The 20612-nt window shown below is 43.8% G+C and overlaps 1 pseudogene; it reads left to right on the forward strand.

The window, feature by feature from the left end:
* Positions 1-7562: 7562 nt before the first annotated feature.
* On the forward strand, positions 7563-16325 carry LOC122704783 (annotated as a pseudogene).
* The last annotated feature ends 4287 nt before the right edge of the window (positions 16326-20612 follow it).

Here is a 20612-nt window from a genome sequence, read left to right on the forward strand (position 1 = left end):
TCAGCAGTGGCCATAGGACTGGAAAAGGTCAGTTTTCATCCCAATCCCAAAGAAAGGCAATCCCAAAGACTGCTCAGACTACTGCACTATTGCACTCATCTCACACGCTAGTAAAGTATTGCTTAAAATTCTCCAAGCCAGGCTTCAGCAACCAGTGAACTGGAAACTTCCAGATGGTCAAGCTGGTTTTAGAAAAGGCAGAGGAACAGAGGTCATATTGCCAACATCCAATGGTCCATCAAAAAAGCAAGATAATTCCAGAAAAACACATATTTCTGCTTTACTGACTATGCCAAAGCCTTTGACTGTGTGGATCACAATAAAATGTGGAAAATTCTTCAAAAGATGGGAGTACCAGACCATTTGACCTGCTTCTTGAAAAACCTATATGCAGGTCAGGAAGCAACAGTGAGAACTGGACATGGTACAACAGACTGGTTCCAAATAAGAAAGGAGTACATTGTTATGCTCGATGTCCGAATCCCCGAGCGGGAAGAGAGACGGCCTCCAAGACAATGCAACTCGCAAAAAGGGAAGTTTATTGCTGACTCGAGTCAGGGCTCCTGCCGCATCCAACGCGGTGGTACGGGGTTAGAGAGCCCCGAGATCAAGCTGTTACACAAATTTATAGGGTGAGCACACGTCATTGGTAGTTGGGTTAAGCAGATTGCAAAGCAATTTCGTTGGTCAAAACTTTCATGCGCGCGGGACTTTCCCGGGGGTTTCTGCCCCGTTCCTAATTGGCAAACAGCGGTCAGTGTTAAGCGAAAGCTGATCCAGGTGGCCTGATAATCTTACCACCTAGAAGTAGGAAGGCCTACTCCTAATCTAAGCTGCCTGCCATGGCATTACCTCTGCTCACCTCACAACATGAAGGCTGTATATTGTCACGCTGCTTATTTAACTCATAGGCAGAGTACATCATGAAAATGCTGGGCTGGAAGAAGCACAGTCTGGATTCAAGATTGCCAAGAGAAATATCAATAACCTCAAATGTGCAGATGACACAACCCTTATGGCAGAAAGTGAGGAAAACTAAAGAACCTCTTGATGAAGGTGAAAGAGGAGAGTGAAAATGTTGGCTTAAATCTCAACATTTAGAAAACTAACATCATGGCATCCGGTTCCATCAGTTCATGGAAAATAGATGGGGAAACAGTGGAGACAGTGGTTGTCACTATTTTTATGGGCTCCAATATGACTGCAGATGGTGATTGTAGCCATGAAATTAAAAGATGCTTACACATGGGAAGGAAAGTTGTGACCAACATAGACAGCATATTGAAAAGCAGAGAAATTACTATGTCACCAAAGGTCCATCTAGTCAAGGCTATGGTTTTTCCAGTGGTCATGCATGGATGTGAGAGTTGGACTATAAAGAAAGCTGAGACCCAAAGAATTGATGCTTTTGAACCGTGGTGTTGGAGAAGACTCTTGAGCATCCCTTGGACTGGAAGGAGATCCAACCAGTCCATCCTAAAGGAAATCAGTCCTGAATGTTGACTGGAAGGACTGGTTCTGAGGCTGAAACTGCAATACTTTGGCCACCTCATTCGAACAGCTGACTCATTTGAAAAGACCTTGATGCTGGGAAAGATTGAGGGCAGGAGGAGAAGGGGATGACAGAGGATGAGATGGTTGGATGGCATCACTGACTCAATGGACATGAGTTTGTGTGGACTCCACCAGTTGGTGATGGACAAGGAGTCCTTGCGAGCTGCGGTTCATGGGCTCACAAAGACTTGGACACGACTGAGTGACTGAACTGAACTGAAGTTGTTGAATATAGTTTCAGATTTCTTTCCTTTTTTTCTTTTGGTTTTCTTTGGTTTTGTTTTTGATGGGCAGTATTTTTGTTTTTCCTTAGAGGATATTCTATTCTGAATGTAGTCATAAGCCTGAATTTTAAAGCCACTTAAGTAACGTGTTGTTATATGCAACTAGTCACAAACTTCATGCCATTAGATTTATTAGTCTTTGTTCTCAATTTGTTCAGTTCAGTTCAGTCCTTCAGTCGTGTCCGTCTGTTTGCAATGTCATGGACTGCAGCATGCCAGGTTTCCCTATGCATCACCAAAACCCGGGGCTTGCTCAAGCTCATGTCCATCGAGTTGGTGATGACAACCAACCATCTCCTCCTCTGTCTTCCCCTTCTCCTCCTGCCTTCAGTCTTTCCTTTCATCAGAGTCTTTTCCAGTGAGTCAGTTCTTCCCAACACGTGGGCAAATTACTGGAGCTTCAACTTCAGCATCAGTCCTTCCAGTGAATGTTCTGGACTGATTTCCTTTAAGATGGACTGGTTTTCTCTCCTTGCAGTCCAAGGGACTCTCAAAAGCCTTCTCCAACACCATAGTTCAAAGGGAATATATGTGTGTCATTTGTCAGTGATGTCATACTCCCCCTGTTGGGATTTAACCACCAAAACTGAATTTAAACAATATGCAAAAATGAGGATTAAGTCACAGTGCCTCTTCTATACACACGTGGCAACCAAGAGAGGCCCCTCTTGTATTCAATGGACAGGCATGGATAGATCTCATGCAAAAATAGGCCCTGGGAGTCCTAGATGAGCCATTAAACACCATTGTCTTTACTGTGGCTACCACAGCTGTTTTGTCTTCTTTGATTGGGAAGACGTTTCAAAATTATTTTTTTGTATGTTTGCTTTCAGAGACAAAATTTTTCATGGCATAGACTATGGGGATATTATATCAGAAATATATCCGTGTATCTTGAGCAGTTAAATTTGTTGGTTTGTATGTCCCCACTAGTCTTTCTCTATAAACAGAAAGGAAACAAACATGTTCAGTATGCATTCAGTCTATTTTTTTTTTCATTTATTTTTATTAGTTGGAACCTTATTACTTTAGAGTACTGTAGGGTTTTTTGCCATACATTGACATGAACCAGCCATGGATTTATATGTATTCCCCATCCCAATCCCCCCTCCCACCTCCCTCTCCACCCGATCCCTCTGAGTCTTCCCAGTGCACAAGCCCCGAGCACTTGTCTCATGCATTCAACCTGGGCTGGTGATCTGTTTCACCCTTGATAATATACATGTTTTGATGCTGTTCTCTCTAAACATCCCACCCTCGCCTTCTCCCACAGAGTCCAAAATCTGTTCTATTCATGTGTGTCTATTTTTCTGTTTTGCATATAGGTTATCATTACCATCTTTCTAAATTCCATATATATGCGTTAGTATACTGTATTGGTCTTTATCTTTCTGGCTTACTTCACTCTGTATAATGGTTTCATTATACAGAAATGAAAACATTTCTGTACAGTATACAGAATTATACTTCACTCTGTATATGGTTTCATTCAGTTTCACCCATCTCATTAAAACGGATTCAAATGAATTCTTCTTATTGGCTGAGTAATATTCCATGGTGTATATGTACCACAGTTTCCTTATCCATTTGTCTGCTGATGGACATCTAGGTTGCTTCCATGTCTTGGTTATTATAAACAGTGCTGTGATGAACACTGGGGTGCACGTGTCTCTATCAGATCTGGTTTCCTCAGTGTGTATGCCTAGGAGTGGGATTGCTGGGTCATGTGGCAGTTCTATTTCCAGTTTTTGAAGAAATCTCCACACTGTTTCCATAGCGGCTGTACTAGTTTGCATTCCCACCAACAGGTTAAGAGGGTTCCCTTTTCTCCACACCCTCTCCAGCATTTGTTGCTTGTAGACTTTTGGATAGCAGCCATCCTGACTTGCGTGTAATGGTACCTCATTGTGGTTTTGATTTGCATTTCTCTGATAATGAGTGATGTTGAGCATCTTTTCATGTGTTTGTTAGCCATCTGTATGCCTACCTTGGAGAAATGTCTGTTTAGTTCTTTGGCCCATTTTTTGATTGGGTCATTTATTTTTCTGGAATTGAGCTGCAGGAGTTGCTTGTATATTTTTGAGATTAATCCTTTGTCTGTTGCTTCATTTGCTATTATTTTCTCCCAATCTGAGGGCTGTCTTTTCACCTTACTTATAGTTTCCTTTGTTGTGCAAAACCTTTTAAGTTTCACTAGGTCCCATTTCTTTATTTTTGCTTTTATTTCCAATGTTCTGGGAGGAGGGTCATAGAGGATCCTGCTGTGATTTATGTCAGATAGTGTTCTGCCTATGTTCTCCTCTAGGAGTTTTATAGTTTCTGATCTTACATTTAGATCTTTAATCCATTTTGAGTTTATTTTTGTGTATGGTGTTAGAAAGTGTTCTAGTTTCATTCTTTTACAAGCAGTTGACCAGTTTTCCCAGTACCACTTATTAAAGAGGTTGTCTTTTTTCCATTGTATATTCTTGCCTCCTTGTCGAAGATAAGGTGTACATAGGTTCATGGATTTTTCTCTGGGCTTTCTATTCTGTTCCATTGATCTATATTTCTGTCTTTGTGCCAGTACCATACTGTCTTGATGACTATGGCTTTGTATTATAGTGTGAGGACAGGCAGGTGGATTCCTCCAGTTCCATTGTTCTTTCTCAAGATGACTTTGGCTATTCGAGGTATTTTGTATTTCCATACAAATTGTGAAATTATTTGTTCTAGTTCTGTGAAAAATACCGTTTGTAGCTTAATAAGGATTGCATTCAATCTACAGATTGCTTTGGGTTTATAGGCTTTTTGACAATATTGATTCTTCCAATCCATGAACACGGTATATTTCTCCATCTGTTGGTGTCCTCTTCGATTTCTTTCATCAGTGTTTTATAGTTTTCTATGTATAGGTCTTTTGTTTCTTTAGGTAGATATACTCCTAAGTATTTTATTCTTTTTGTTGCAATGGTGAATGGTATTGTTTCCTTAATTTCTCTTTCTGTTTTCTGCTTGTTAGTGTATAGGAATGCAAGGGATTTCTGTGTGTTAATTTTATATCCTGTAAATTTACTATATTCATTGAATAGCTCTAGTAATTTTCTGGTAGAGTCTTTAGGTTTTCTATGTAGAAGATCATGTCATCTGCAAACAGTGAGAGTTTCACTTCTTTTCCTATCTGGATTCCTTTTTCTTCTTTTCCTTCTCTGATTGTTGTGGCCAACACTTTCAAAACTATGTTGAATAGTAGTGTTGAGAGTGGGCACCCTTGTCTTGGTCCTGATTTCAGGGGAAATGCTTTCGATTTTTCACCATTGAGGGTAATGCTTGCTGTGGGTTGGTCATATATAGCTTTAAATATGTTGAGGTATGTTCCTTCTATTCCTGCTTTCTGGAGAGTTTTAATCATAAATGGATATTGAATTTTGTCAAAGGCTTTTTCTGCATCTATTGAGATAATCATATGGTTTTTATCTTTCAATTTGTTAATGAAGTGTACTACATTGACTGACTTGCGGATATTAAAGAATCCTTGCATTCCTGAGTTAAAGCCCACTTGGTCATGATGTATGATTTTTTTAATATGTTGAGGGATATTGTTTGCTAGAATTTTGTTAAGGATTTTTGCATCTATGTTCATCAGTGATATTGGTCCATTGTTTCCTTTTTTTGTGGCATCTTTTTCTGGTTTTGGAATTAGGGTGAAGTTGGCCACATAGAAAGAGTTTGGAAATTTACCTTCTTCTGCAACTTTCTGGAAGAGTTTGAGTAAGATAGGTGTTGGTTCTTCTCTAAATTTTTGGTAGAATTCAGCTGTGAAGCCATCTGGTCCTGGGCTTTTGTTTGCTGGAAGATTTCTGATTACAGTTTCGATTTCCCTGCTTGTGATGGGTCTATTTAGATCTTCTATTTCTCATGGGCACATGGAACCTTCTCCAGAATAGATCACATCCTGGGCCATAAATCTAGCCTTGGGAAATTCAAAACAATTGAAATCATTCCAGTCATCTTTTCTGACCACAGTGCAGTAAGATTAGATCTCAATTACAGGAAAAAAATTATTAAAAATTCATATATATGGAGGCTAAATACACGCTTCTAAATAACCAACAAATCATAGAAGAAATCAAAAAAGAAATCAAAATATGCATACAAAAGAACGAAAATGAAAACACAACAAACCAAAACCTATGGGACACTGTAAAAGCAGTGCTAAGGGGAAGGTTCAGAGCATTACAGGCTTACCTGAATAAACAAGAAAAAACTCAAATAAATCACATAATTCTACACCTAAAATAACTAGAGAAGGAAGAAATGAAGAACCCCAGGGTTAATAGAAGGAAAGAAATCTTAAAAATTAGGGCAGAAATTAATGCAAAAGAAACGATAGAGACCATAGCAAACATCAACAAAGCTAAAAGCTGGTTTTTTGAAAAAATAAACAAAACTGACAAACCGTTAGCAAGACTCATTAAGAAACAAAGGGAGAAGAACCAAATTAACAAAATCAGAAATGAAAATGGAGAGATCACAACAGACAACACTGAAATACAAAGGATCATAAGGGACTACTACCAGCAGCTCTATGCCAATTAAATGGACAACTTGGAAGAAATGGACAAATTCTTAGAAAAGTATAACTTCCCAAAAGTGAACCAGAAAGAAATAGAAGATCTTAACATTCTCTTTTTAGATCAACCAACTTAAATTCCTCTCTGTCCCCACTGCACTCCCAAGTCTAGGCCAGATACAAAAACCTGCAGAGACTGAAGGCTGATTCCAGCACATCTTTCTGGAGATTGTGTTACCACTGTTTTTTAGGGAAAAGAAAATTAGTTGCTAACACAAAATCAATAGACTGAATATAAATATCCAACCTTCTGATTCTCTTGAACCATGGCCAACTGGCCTGCTTTCCAGCATGGTTGAAGTGGAGGAAAGGCTGCTCCCAGTGGGCAGGCCTGTGCTGCCCAGAGTCCAGCATGGGCACCTAGTCCTACTATCATTTTTCTTGCCTCCTGGGGCCATGAGTTTGTGAGAACTAGACTGCTAGCTCTCTTATGATAAAGATTTCTTTTGTCTTTATCAACTTTGACTTTGAAGCCTTTAACCCAGAACCCAGAACACAGTTTTTCCTTGTATGTTTTTTGGATGATATAAAATAACTTGTGGATGCATATGACATTTATCCCAATACTGAAACCCATGCAATTGAAGTACAACTCTGCCATAAATCTTTGATGCTGACTGGCATCATAGATGCCCCTGATCTCTGCCATTAGACCCATTACCTAAGGCCAGTTGTATGTCCCTGGGCTGTCCCTGAAGTCTTCACTTTGTCATTTGACACCTTATCCCCCCAGCAATCTTGTCTCCAATGAAGACATCAGTGCATATCTCATGAAGTGGCTAGGAAGATGACATGAAACCATGAATGTCAAGTATGGCCCCTAGTTACCATTTTCATGATGTTCTTAGCAGATTTTTCTCCAAGTAGGCAAGGTTCTCCATCATCTTAGAAGTCCATGCAGATCAGTTTGATTTTCCAGCCAAGATTTAAGGAAGAGATTACAGTTCAATTGTCTGTATTCTGAGAAGCTTCAAAGACCACTCGCCAAGGGCACTGATAAAGGTACAGATTTAGCAAAAGCTTTGTATTTTTATCAGATCTATTAGTGGCATAAAGGGGAAAACTAGGGTAGGTCAGAGCATATATAACTTGGGGCTCCTGGTCACCACTACATGCTAAGAACCCGAACCTCTCTGAGTACTTGGAGCCAGGAAAGAGCGTGAAGTGGCTTGTGCTCCTCGGGCTGGTGGCCTTCTCAGAGTGCATAGTCAAGTAAGTTGGGGACCGAAAGCTGCATCATCTTCCTTTCTCAGATTTTTCTTTTCATCTGATTATTCGTCCAGCCATAAGGTTTAGATGGGAAATGGAATATTTCCCTGGCAGTCTTAAAGTTCAACCCTTACTTATTGATAAGTGCCTTGCTTTAGGAACTGTGGATCCCAAGGGTCTTGGTGTAGATTTGCATGGCTGCACAACTCTTGGGGTCCAGTCATGACCTATTGAAAATCCAACTCCTTACAACTGTTCAGTGCACAGTCTATGCAGATGTAGGTGTGGTCCTGAGGAATAGTACATTTCTACATTTTATTCAACATGTCCTCTTTGTTCCGTGTCTACTTCCGTGTGTATATGTCTGTGTCTGCATCTCTGTATCACTATCATTTACCTCTCCTTCTCTTTGGAAGTCTCTGTGAGAGTTTTTCTCTCTGTGTTGTTTTCTTTTAATTTTTCACTTGACTCATTCTTCCTTCTTGAGCCTCAGAATTTCCCTTACTTGTTCCCTATCTCCTGGATTCTTCTTTCAACTCCCTCTTCTCTTTCAACTTGGAGAAAGATACACTGTTTTACATACAGTTTTATATCTGATAAGCAGTGTGACCACAGCAAATTCAGTAACCTCTTGCATTTCAAATTGCTCCCTTGTAAAAGAGCATAAGAGTCCCCCTTCTACCTCTTCCTTGAGGTTCTATGAGAAGGATACAGTGGGATGGCACCAGCAATGCTAATGCCTGTCATTGTTGAGACTTCCTATTTATCAGGTACCATATATCCATCACTTCACTTATCACCAAGAAATACTATTTGGAGGGTTTGTATTGTTACATTTCACCATATTACCAAGGGGGAGATTGAGACACCACATGGTCATATGTCTTATCCCAGATTGCAGAACAGAACCTGTAACCAAACCTATGTCTTTGCCATGGTATATGCATGAAATTCTGATAATAATATGCCTCATAAAAATGATTAGAAAATACACAGGGCCATTACAACGACAGTTATAACTGAACACTGACAGCTAATTGTAGCTTCTTCTTTGTTTTCTTTGTCAAATGCTCGGTAAAGTATACCTCTAACCAGAGGGAAGATCATGAGAAAAACCCTCATTGAAAAAAACATGCTGAACAATTTCCTGAAGGAACATGCTTACAGAGTGCACCAGACTTCTTCTCCTGGCTCAAATATAGCTACACACCCCCTGAGAAACATCGAAGATGTGAGTATTTGGGGACGATGGTGCTGCACAGCGCCCCCTGGTGCTCTAGGCTAGCACCGGGGTTCATCTGGAGGTGCCAGGTGGGATGTGGGGTTGGGGTTCCTACAGAAGGCAGAAACACTGGAAAACAGTGACCCAATCCAGAGGAGAAGACACTCTCATCCTCAACTGTTGGTCTTTGTGACTGGGCCCGGCAATTACCAGGTGGCAAGTATATATCAATTTCTGTGTCAAAGATGTGTCATTAGTTTGAGGGAGATTGTTCCTTCTGAAATAAGTGAGTCAGTCAGTTACAGATGAAGAGTGAACTGTCACTGATCAATTGATAGAATCAAAGGCAAAGCAATTGTCAATCCCCAGGCAGAGAAATTCAGGTTCCACAGATGCAAGAACCACAGCTGTAAAAAGTTCCTGAACCCGTATTCTGTGTAAGGCCATAAGTATTTAACACTGTGGTTACTGTTTTTAGATTAGAAAAAGGGCTTATTTAGTCTTCAAGAATGCTCATGCCAGCCTGAGAGATAGGCATATTAGTAAATAGATGTCAAATGAAAGGGTCACCTGTGTGCTGTTGATTGGATGTGGTCTGAGTTTAGAGGGAGTGGCTGAGGTTGATCAAGAAGGACGTCCTGGAGAAGGGGGTGTTAAGCCTATGTTTGAGAGACTACAGAGCTTCTCAAATGAAGGCACCAGGACTTCCCTGGGTGCCTAGTGGTCCTGGAGGTCCAGTGGTTATGCCTTTGTTCTTCCAAAGCAGGTTGTACCACCTGGTCATAGTCACTATCCTGCATACCATGTAGCACAGGAAAAATATATCAAATGCAGGCACCTCTGTGACCAACGTCAGTGAGCTGCATGGTGGTTAGAAAGTGATCTCAAGAGATATTGACATCCAGAGGGAGGCCTGAGTGTGGGAATAGAGGGTAGCCTCTTCTGCACTAACCTACTCCCTCCTTTCCCCTGTAGATGCTCTAAGTGGGTGACATCACCATTGGAACACCCCCTCAGGAATTCCAGGTTGTCTTTGACTCAGCCTCATTTGACTTGTGGGTGCCATCCGTCTTTTGCACCAGCCCAACCTGTTGTGAGTACAGCCACCCCTTACCCAGACCATCTTTCCCTTGCCCTGCCACCCTGTTTTGCACCCTTGGCACCTGATGACACTTATCTCTTGTGTCTGCAGCCTCACATGTTATGATCAGACATATTGAGTCTTCCACCTTCTGGCCTATCAGAAACACCTTCAGCATAGAATACTGTTCTGGGAGTATGAAGGGAGTTCATGCTCCTGACAACGTTCGGGTAACAGTGTAACAAATGCTGAGTCAGGTCTGGCTGTGGGGTGACCACTGCTTGCAAAACTGATGCAGGACCATTGGCAGGACGTTCCTAGCCTCAATCCGTAGATTGGCCATCTTACCCACAGGATCCTGTCCCTGGGGAGGCAGTGCCCATGGGGACACACAAGCACATATTTTAGCGAACCCAGAGAGTGGCTTGAGATGGGGACTTGCAGCTTCTCTGCCCATGAGCACTTCAAGGTTCATTTTGCTGGGAATGAGAAGAGGGGACAAAAGCACCCACTTTTATATTCACAGACTCTTCCAGGCACTTTCAGGTGATAACTGGTTTAGTTCTGCAACAACCCCACACAGCAGTTACTCTGATTAGTTCATGTGGCATATTAGGAAACTGAAGTACAGACATCAAGGGCCTTGCTGAGGACACACATGTGGTAAACAGTGGAGCTCGACTGGCTTTTCAGGAGTGAAGTTGCTGTGGGGTGTTTGGGGACAGAATAAAACTGATCTGGGGACCCTCGGGGCAGTCAAGGGCTTCAGGTATCCAGACTGGGAAGCTGGAGGCCTGAGAAGTTAGGGGGCCTCATAAATGAGTTCTCACTCTAGGGGGCCTTTGAGAGTCTAATAAACCTATGGCCTGCCTCCCCCAAAGTGCTTGAGTAGTTCCCCTCTCTCTCTTTTTCTCTCATATACACTCACACAAAGACCCACATATCCCGAAAAGTGAATTCCCCAGGCAATTCATAGATCCCTGCAAGCAAGATTGTGTTTTCAGCTTCTGTCTTCCTGGACAGACACAGAATCCACAACACCTTACAGAGAAAGCAGTCCATTCCTGTCATTGGGTCAAATGATGCCAGAGAGAAGGCTACCTTACTCTCGGCTCATTTTGTCCACAAGGGGGCACCAATGGGTCCTGGCCTGACTCTTGGTTGCCCCACCTGTAGAGAAGCCACCAGGCCAATTTGACTCACTCAGTTGGTGTTTTTCAGAGGGGCAGATGTTTTAAAATTCATAGCCTCTCTCAAATGGAACCCAAATCCCCCTCCCAGCATGGTCTAACTGTCTGAGTTCCACCGAAGACACAGCCCAACCTCAATTCTTCTCTGAGGATCTAATGGCAATGCATCCCAGCCCAGTCCTAGCCTCACTTCACGTATCTGTAAGTGGGATCACTCTTCTCTCACACAGATTGGGGACCTTGTAAAGACTGACCAGCAATTCGGTCTAAGACTGGTGGAATACGGGTTTCAGGGAATACCTTTTGATGGTGTCTTGGGCTTGAACTACCCCAACTTATCTTTCACTGGAGGCATCCCCATCCTTGACAACCTGAAGAATCAAGGTGGCGTTTCTGAGCCTGTTTTTGCCTTCTACCTGAGCAAGTAAGTCTGAGATGGACAATCCATTTCTCCAAATTAGCTGTAATTTGCTTTCAGTTGCATGAAATTTATAGAACACTTGAGAAAGAAGTATGCTGAGAGATAATCTAATCCAAGATAACTATGGCCCCAGGGCCCTACCTGGCTTCACCACCTGCTTTTATAAATAACGTTTTATTGGAACATAACCCTGCTCCTGGGCTCAAGATCAATAACTTGGTCTAGGGGGATGAGTGAGGAGGGAGACTAATGAGAAGCAACAGGAAACAAGTTGAAGGAAAAGTCATTAGGATTTGACTATGAATTTGATAAGGAAGGAGAATGATGGTGGATCGCTTTCCTTCCTCATTAGCATTTTACTGGTAATGAAGGACCACTTACCCAATTTGCAAGAGCCAGTGAAAAATAAAAGTGTGGGACACAAAACAAAAGTGTGGGACCCCTTGTTCATGAAATATTAGGCATTTCAAGACACGAGAGCAGAGGTGGGGTTGCTTCTGAGTGTGGGGCCCTTTGGACAGTAGAGGTCACAGGCTAGTGGAGCCAACTCTGGGTGACCTGATCCCACACCCTTAGCACTCCCAGGCCTTGATTTTCCAGAAAAAATGACAAAGTGGACAAGGGGAAAGCCAAAATGCTTCAGCACCCTGTCCTCTGAGGGTGTCTGAGCACTCATGTCACAGGAGGTCCAGGGCATCTTCAGCAGATATAGTGGGTAGAGCCCAGCCAGGTGACTCAGCTTCTAACCTCCTCTGTGCCACTCATTAGCCAGTAACCGACCTCCGTCTGGTTCCCAGTCGCTCCTAGCCTCGATTCCTGCATCTGTCGAGGAGGACCTTATTAGGGCCTTGATGGGTGGAGAAGCAAAGCTCTCAGACAGTGCTGTTGTTACCGTCCTCCAAGGATCCCCCCCACTGTCTTCTCTCTACAGGAGCAAGCTGGAGGGCAGTGTGGTGATGTTTGGTGGGGTGGACCACCGCTACTACCAGGGATGGCTCAACTGGCTACCATTGACCCAAGCGGGCTACTGGCATGTCCACATGGACCGGTGAGCCTCTCTCTCTGAGGGTCAGCCCAAGGGATGCTCCACATCTGTACATGGACACAGGCAGATACTCACAAATGGATTCTCAAACACACAGTCACACAAATATATACACCATCCTCAATGACACAGACAGACACACAGACATATGGAAACACACAAGCAGACACATATACACATACACAGACACATATAAACATGCATAGCTAGTCAGAGACACAGAAGCACACACAGTGACACATACAAACACACATACAAACAAACACTCAAGCACATAGATACACAAACAGCCCATGAGTTCATAATCCTCAGGCCTCCTGACCAGGGCTCTGACCAGGGTCCTCACAGGGTCCAGAGAGGTCTGTGCAGCTGGGAGAGCGCTGCACCCGCTGCCCTGTGAGGCGGGGAGCACGGTCAGAGGACTCTGCAGTGTGGTGAACAGGATCAGGGAGGATTTCCCTAGCCTGGACAGCGCTATAAGATGACCAACTGTGCAGGGCCACCTGGGACCAAGCAAGTTCTCAGTACAGATAAGTCTCAGTTTACAAACAGGGAAAGTCCTCAGCAAATGGGGAAAACTGGTCTCCTTATGGAGAAGCTACCCAGCAGTGGAAAGAGGTTGGCTGCAGTCTTAAGGCGTGAAAGCAACTAATAAAAAGGACACCCCATGTACCTGGGCACAGAGTGGGGCAGGGGCTATAACAGAAAATCAGAAAGGTGGGATCCAGGAGTGACCTGAGGAAAAGAGGTTTCTGTCCTCTTGGATAGGATTCTGTGTGATACCCTCAGACAAAAGCTGACCTGTTCTTTGGAGTTTCTGTGGGCTAGTCATGTATTTCCTGGCCAGGCTCTCAGGGTCTGAGCTGGCTGTAGGAGCAGTGCTGGGAGACACCCTCTCCCAGAGGAGCCCCTCTCTCCCTCCACTATGGGAATCTTCTGCTCCTGCAAATCTCCATCTTCACTCTGTTTGACCCATTATTTGTTCCACACCAGATATAGCTCTCTGGGTGTATCTCATTATTTTCACAGTTTTCATTCACTCATTCAACACACAAACATTGGGCATCCACTGTGTGCTGGCACTTTAGGGAGGCAATGAGAATAAAACTTGCCCTCACATCTAAGAAGGCAGATACACAGAAATGACACACACACTTAGTGAATTGTGACTTTGGTACATGCTAGACGTGAGGAAGGGTCTACAGAGAGTGGCCAAGACAGGAAACTGATAAACACCGCAGGAAAGACTTCCATGAATCCATGACAATTAAGCTGGAATCTGGAAGATGAGAAGAAATTTGCTAGTGAAGGAGGAGAGAAGTCTTCTAGGAAGGAAGACCAGCTTGTGTCAAGGTACAAAAGATCCTGGTGTATTAAGTACTGCATTCAAGGATGTCAAAGGAGGTGCCGTGTCGAGAGCAGATGAAGAGAGTCAGGGCAAGAGACAAAGGGCTGTTTAGGAGACAGTGGGGAAGGGGGCAGCTCTGGGGAGACTCAGAGTGACCTTGATGCCCATTTTCTTGCACTGTCTCTCAGCATCACCATGAAAAGACAGGTTATTGCTTGTTCTGGAGGCTGTGAGGCCCTTGTGGACACCGGTACATCACTGATCCATGGCCCAAGAAGACTGGTCAATAATATCCTGAGGCTCATTGGCGCCACACCACGGGGTTCAGAGGTGAAAGGTCACTCCTAGCGTCACTCCCAGTCTCCACACACAAGGATCTCCAGGGACAGCCTCTCTCCCTCTCACTCTAGCAGCACTATGCTTCATGTTTTGCGGTCCATAACCTATGCTCTATTATCTTCTATCAATGGCATCAACTACTCACTGCCAGCTCAAGCCTACACCATTAAGGTGAGGGGACAATACTGAGGGTTGGTTCTCAAACTGGAGCTTGCAGGAACTCTTGGACTGCTGCTGGGAGGAGGGCGACATCTGCAGGCCATGTCACACCATTGCAGATGCTTCTGAGCCTTGTGGCTGGGCCAGTGCCTTCCACAGAACCAATCACTTGAGCGTAAAGCGCCATCTGGGACACTGATCATCCTGAAATAAATGTGGACACGCCACACCATGCTGCATGGTGGGAGTCACAAGGCGAGGGGAACACTGAGGCCGTCAGTCCTCAGAGAGCTTCAGTTCAATCTGAAACCTGAGGTGCATGAACATGAAAGTCAGCGCTAGCAGTCCCTGAAATAGGCCATGTTACAAGGAGAATGTCTGGGGACAATCCCAGTGTGATGTCCCAGCATAAATTAACAGTCTCCCTTCCCTTCTCAAAGTATTTCTGCTTTGGATGATAAATTACATGGTCACCATAGTTCTCGGCTGCTTCTTCCTCTTGCTCTTACCAGATGCTCCCTTTGGGAGTTGGGGTACCCAACCGCTACTCGGACTGGGGATGTTGAATACTAAGGTGAATAAAGGGTGCACAGTGACTGCTCACCTGGCACAGGGTGGAGGCTTCATGTCAGCTCCCTGTGGGAGTACATAGCAGGCTGATGGGCTCAGAGAAGGCTTTGAGGAACAGAAGGAATTTCAGCAATTCTAAAACCACAAACTCATGGAGCCATATGGAGGGTTGCTTGGTTTTAGGCAACACTGCACTGGATTCCATGCAAGTGGCATCCGAAGGTGCTCTGTATTGGGGCACTAGGGACTTACTAAAGGTGATGACGGCTACTGACTGACCGGTGGGAATGGGAAACCAGAATAAGTTACCCAATCAAGCCTGGAGTGGCCAAAGAGGGTGAGTGTGAGCCAAAGGAGGCTTCCCACAGTTACTGAGTTAAGTCTTCAAGAACGTGTTGTGGGCACTGCTATATTTAAGATGGATAACCAACAATGAGTTACTGTGTAGCACAGGGAACTCTGCTCAGTTATGACAGCCAGGATGGGAGGGGTATCTCCGGGTCCAGGAGACAAAGGTACATACAGTTGAGTCCATTTACTGTCCACCTGAAACTCAGAATATTGTTAATCAGCTATACTCCAATACAAAATAAAATTATTTAATAAAGGTTGGATTGTGGGGATGCCAGAGGAGGACCTGCATTCTCTATAGAGAAAACAAATAGCAGGAGTCAGAAGGAAAGAAACAGGGAGTGAGGAGAACCAGGGGACACTCCTGTTCTTTTCTAATAATTGTACTGAAGTGTGGCTGATCTTCAGTGTCGCCTTAAGTTCTGCTGCATAGCAATGTGACTCATTTATACACATAAAAAATATATATTTTTCCTCTTATTCTTTTTCATGTGGTTTATTACTGGATATTGAATATAGCTCCTTACTCTCTACAGTAGGACTTTGTTGTTTATCATTCCACTGTTTCCTGAACGCCCAGTCCTCCACTCACCAAACCCTTCCTCATGGCAGCCACATGTATGGGCCCTTTTTGGTTTTGGATGAACTCTCACATGCCCTGAAGCTCATAAAACCACTAGATACTTACCAAAAGAGGAAAATAAAACCAAGAACGCTGCTCGGTCTCGATATTGGGGGGAGTCGCTGATAAGGACTCAGGCTGACTGGTGTGTGTCTCTGACTCCCCCAGGATTCTAGCGGCGACTGCTTTATCAACTTTAAAGAGAACACAGCGAGTGCATCTGCAGAGACCTGGGTCCTGGGTGACGTCTTCCTGAGACTGTATTTCTCGGTCTTTGATCGAGGAAATGACAGAATTGGCCTGGCACAGGCAGTGTAACGCTTGGAGTGATTCAGCAATCAGTAAGGCCACTCCTAACACACACTCACTCACACTTAGGGCACTCCTGCCCAGGATGCTGATGAACTGCATTTGGTGGTCTGCACACCCTGTTCTCAGTAAAGAATGAAGTGTTTCACTCATAATGGTGCTGAAACAAATGGGTGCCTTTGTTTGTGTCTGGGAGTGAAGGATCTAGAACCAAGTCTGAATCAAAATTGAGAGGAGCCCACTCCAACTGGCTTCAAGGAAAAGGGAGACTCATTGAAATGATTCTGGGAATCCAGGACACAAGAATCAGAGTAAATACAAAGATCTGTGACTGGACCCAAGAAATCAGAAGTCATGAGTTCTCTCTTTCTCACCCTCGCTCTTTCCCTTCCCTCTCCTTTGGGGGTCTTAGCCTGACAACTTTCTTCCTTAAGGCTTCTACACCTAGTGAGGGAGTCCAAGCTACCTGCCTTAGTATTTTGTATCCCCAAGGCATCACCTAGTAAGAAAAGAAGCTCGGGGATATCAGAGTTCAATGGTGTTCTCTGAATGACCCACCACAGATCACAGCGCCAGATCAGCCATCCTGGCAGGACCATGGGGTCCTATGTTTGGCTTTACATGGTCATTGGCCCTGACCCAGCAGCACACATGATTCTCAGTTTCCTCCAGAACTACATGACTGAAGCTGGGGAGTGGCAGCCCCAAGGATAGCGACTGGGGGATGGTCTAGGCCATGGAAGAGTTCATGATGACCCACCAACTCCACCACCTCCTCATTCAGAGGAATTCTAAGGGGTAATGAAATAGACTCTCTTCGTCCCATCTCAGATGATCTTATCACTGGGCTTCTCCTCCAGGGGAGTCTGGGAGAGGTAGTTCCTGCAGAGCTGGTTCCCTCTTGTTCCCACACCCCACTCACCAGCTCTCTGCCACATATGCCTGCTCTGTCCTTTCCAGTCCTACTTGGTAAGTGATGGCCCCAGTGGATCTCTGAGGCATGCCCCTCCCCCAGGGCCCAGAATGCCCCTTCCTTGGCCTCCAATGCTGCTGGGGAGAATGCAACGCATGTTTTGGGGCCCCCAGGGTACACAGAGCCTTCAGCCTTTTTGCGCTTCCTCCAGGGGTGGAGCTACAAGCTCTTTGCTTGGAACTGCTATGGTTAGGCACTTTTGCAGTGGAAGCATCTGTTCTTTCCACCTGGAGGCCCTCAGTAGATGCCTCAGCTGAGACAGCAGGGGTCAGAGGTTGATTTCCTTTCAGAATGACTGGCTTAATCTCCTTGTTGTATAAGGGACTCTCAAGAATCTTCTCAAGCACCACAGTTCAAAAGCTTAATTTTTTGGCATTCACTCTCTTTTTGTCCAGATCGTACACCTATGCATGATTCCAGGAAAAAGTCATATCTTTGACTCTACAGACTTCTGTAGCAAAGTGAGTCTCTGCTTTTATTACACTGTCCAGGTTTTTCATAGCCATGCTTCCTTCAAAGGAGCAAATGTCTTTTAATTTTGTGGCTGCAGTCAAGGTCCATAGTGATTTTGGAGCCAAGAAAATAAAATCTGCCACTGTTTCCACTTTTCCTCATCTATATGCCAAGAATTGTGGGACTGAATGCCATGACTGTTGAGTATTATTTTGAGAATAGTTTTTTTAATCTTGAGTTTTAAGCCACTTTTTGCATCTCCTCTCCTCATCAAGAGGCTCTTTATTTCTTCTTTGCTTTCTGTCATTAGGGAGGGGTCATCTTCATATCTGTGGCTGTTGATAATTCTCCCAGCAATCTTGATTCCAGCTTGAGATTCATCAAGTTTGGCATATTGAATGATGTATCCTACATATAAGTTCAATAACCAGAGTGACACTGTATACCATTTCATGCTCCTTTCCCGATTTTAAATCTTTCAGTTGCTCCATGTCTGATTCTAACGGCCAGTTTTTGACCTACACACAGACTTTCAGGGGACAGGTAAGGTGATCCTCTACTCCCATTCCTTTAAGAATTTGCCACAGTTAGTCGTGGTCCACACAAAGAAAGGCTTTAGCATGGTCAGTGAAACAGATGAAAAGGTTTTTCTGGGATTCCCTTGCTTTCTCTATGATCATGGATGTTGGCAATTTGATCTCTGGTTCCTCAATCCATTTTTTACATTTGAAACTTCTCAGTTTGAGCACTTGTCTCATGCTCATGTACTGCTGAAGCTTAGCTTGAAGGACTTTGAGCATTACCTTGCTAGCAAGTGAGATGAGCGCAATTGCATGATAGTTTGCACATTCTTTGAAAATGCCTTTCTTTTGGATTGGTTGAAAACTGACCTTTTCCTGTACTGTGGCCACTGCTGTTTTGCAAACTGCTGGCATATTGAATGCAGCAGTTTTATAGCCTCATTCCTTAGGATGTTTTAAACAGCTCATCTGGAATTCCATCACCTCTACTAGCTTTGTTTGTAGTAATGCTTCCTAAGGCCCACTTGACTTCATACTCCAGTATATCGGGCTTTACAAGAGTGAACCAAGCATCATCCCTATCCCGAATTTATGACCATTTTTGTACAGTTCCTCTTGGCATTCTTGCCACCTCCTCTTAATCTCATCTGCTTCTGGTATGCCTTTGACTTTGCTGTCCTTTATTCTGCCCGTCTTTGCATGAAGTGTTCCTCTGGTAGCTCCAATTTTCCTGAAGAGTTCTATACTCTTTACAATCCTATTATTTTCCTCTAATTCTTGCACTTTTCACTTACAAAGACTTTCTTATCTCTCCTTGATTTTCTCTGGAGATCTGCATTCCACTGGGTATATCTTTCCCTTTCTCCTTTGCCTTTCACTTCTCTTATTTTCTCAGCTGTTTTTAAGACCTCCTCAGGCAACAACTTTTCCTTCTCACATTTGTTTTTCTTGGGGATGGTTTTGGTGACCGCCTCCATACAATGTTACAAACCTCCATCCATAGTTCTTCAGACTACCAGACCTAATCCCTTGAATCTATTTTTCATCTCCGCTATATAATCATAAGGATTTGATTCAGGTCATAGTGGTTTTCCTTACATTCTTCAATTTAAGCCTGAACATGGCATGCTTCTGCCTAAGCATTCTGCCAGATCACCACCAACCACTCCCAGTGGGTGTGGAGCAAAAACACGCAAATTGAGGACTATTGCCCTGGGGTTTTGCTTGACGATTCACATGTATAGATGTGTGAACTTGATCAAGTCCCTTAACCTCAGTTTTCTCATCTGGAAAATGCGTGCTATGATGATATTTCCACCTTCTAGATTGCAGGTGTGCCTGCTAAGAACAAGTGGTGATGAGAGGGCTTTCTGGGTTCCTGAGTCTGGAACAAATATGAATTATCCTCCCACCCGGGGAGAAGGAAATCTTCTGTTTAGAGGTTATGGCTGCCATCCCCAAGGCTAAATATTGATTCAAGCCAAATGACCTCTATTTTTGAACCATGATACAAAATTCTGACTGAGCCGATGCTTCTGTTTTCTGGGCTCCAACAAGAGCTAATGACTACTGGCTCAGATTACTCCCTTCCCAGCCTAACCTGTCAGCCTTTCCTTGCCAATGACTTCTAGCCTGAAATTGCATTGCAAGGAGAGCTGTAAGGCTTTTGATGTCTTGTCAGTTTCCCACATCTCCAGCATAGCAACAAGTAGCTGTTATGGCTACTTATCATAGCAACAACTATGGCAACCTGTGCAATCCAATCACAACCTGTTAAATGAAACTGTCCCCATTTGGCCCCTCATGTTGAAATTACCTACAGTTGCCTTAGAAACCTTCCTATCTTTCTGTTTAATGATGAAATATATGTGGACCTCATCTAGTTTTTGTTCCCAAGCATGATTCCAACCATGCAGTGAAGTAACCATACACTAACTCATCTAACTACCCACAGAAATTGATAAAAGCAATCCAACCACCGTGCATTTCTCGCTTGCCCCAAAACACCACTGTAGTGATCTGCCTCAACAAAGGGATATGTTGGCATGTACACTGCAGAAGAGACACTTTTTCTGGATTCGTTTTCCACCTAGTGCAGAATGTTTACCACATGCCTCGCCCTCCAACACCTGATCACCTGCTTTTTGCAGACTCAGCCCACTCCAGTTTCCTTCCACATCCCTCAGTAAAATCTAGAGCACAAACTCAGTCAAAGCTCTCAATCCTACAGATAACGTTTTTTTGTTTCTTTAGAAAACAATATTTGGTAACACATTCAATATCTTGTGCTCCTTGCCTTGGATTCAAGGACCTGCACCAGAGAATGGGAAGCCTCCCCTTCCACCTAAA

Source organism: Cervus elaphus, chromosome 2, assembly GCF_910594005.1.
Source record: "Cervus elaphus chromosome 2, mCerEla1.1, whole genome shotgun sequence".
Classification (NCBI taxonomy): domain Eukaryota; kingdom Metazoa; phylum Chordata; class Mammalia; order Artiodactyla; family Cervidae; genus Cervus; species Cervus elaphus.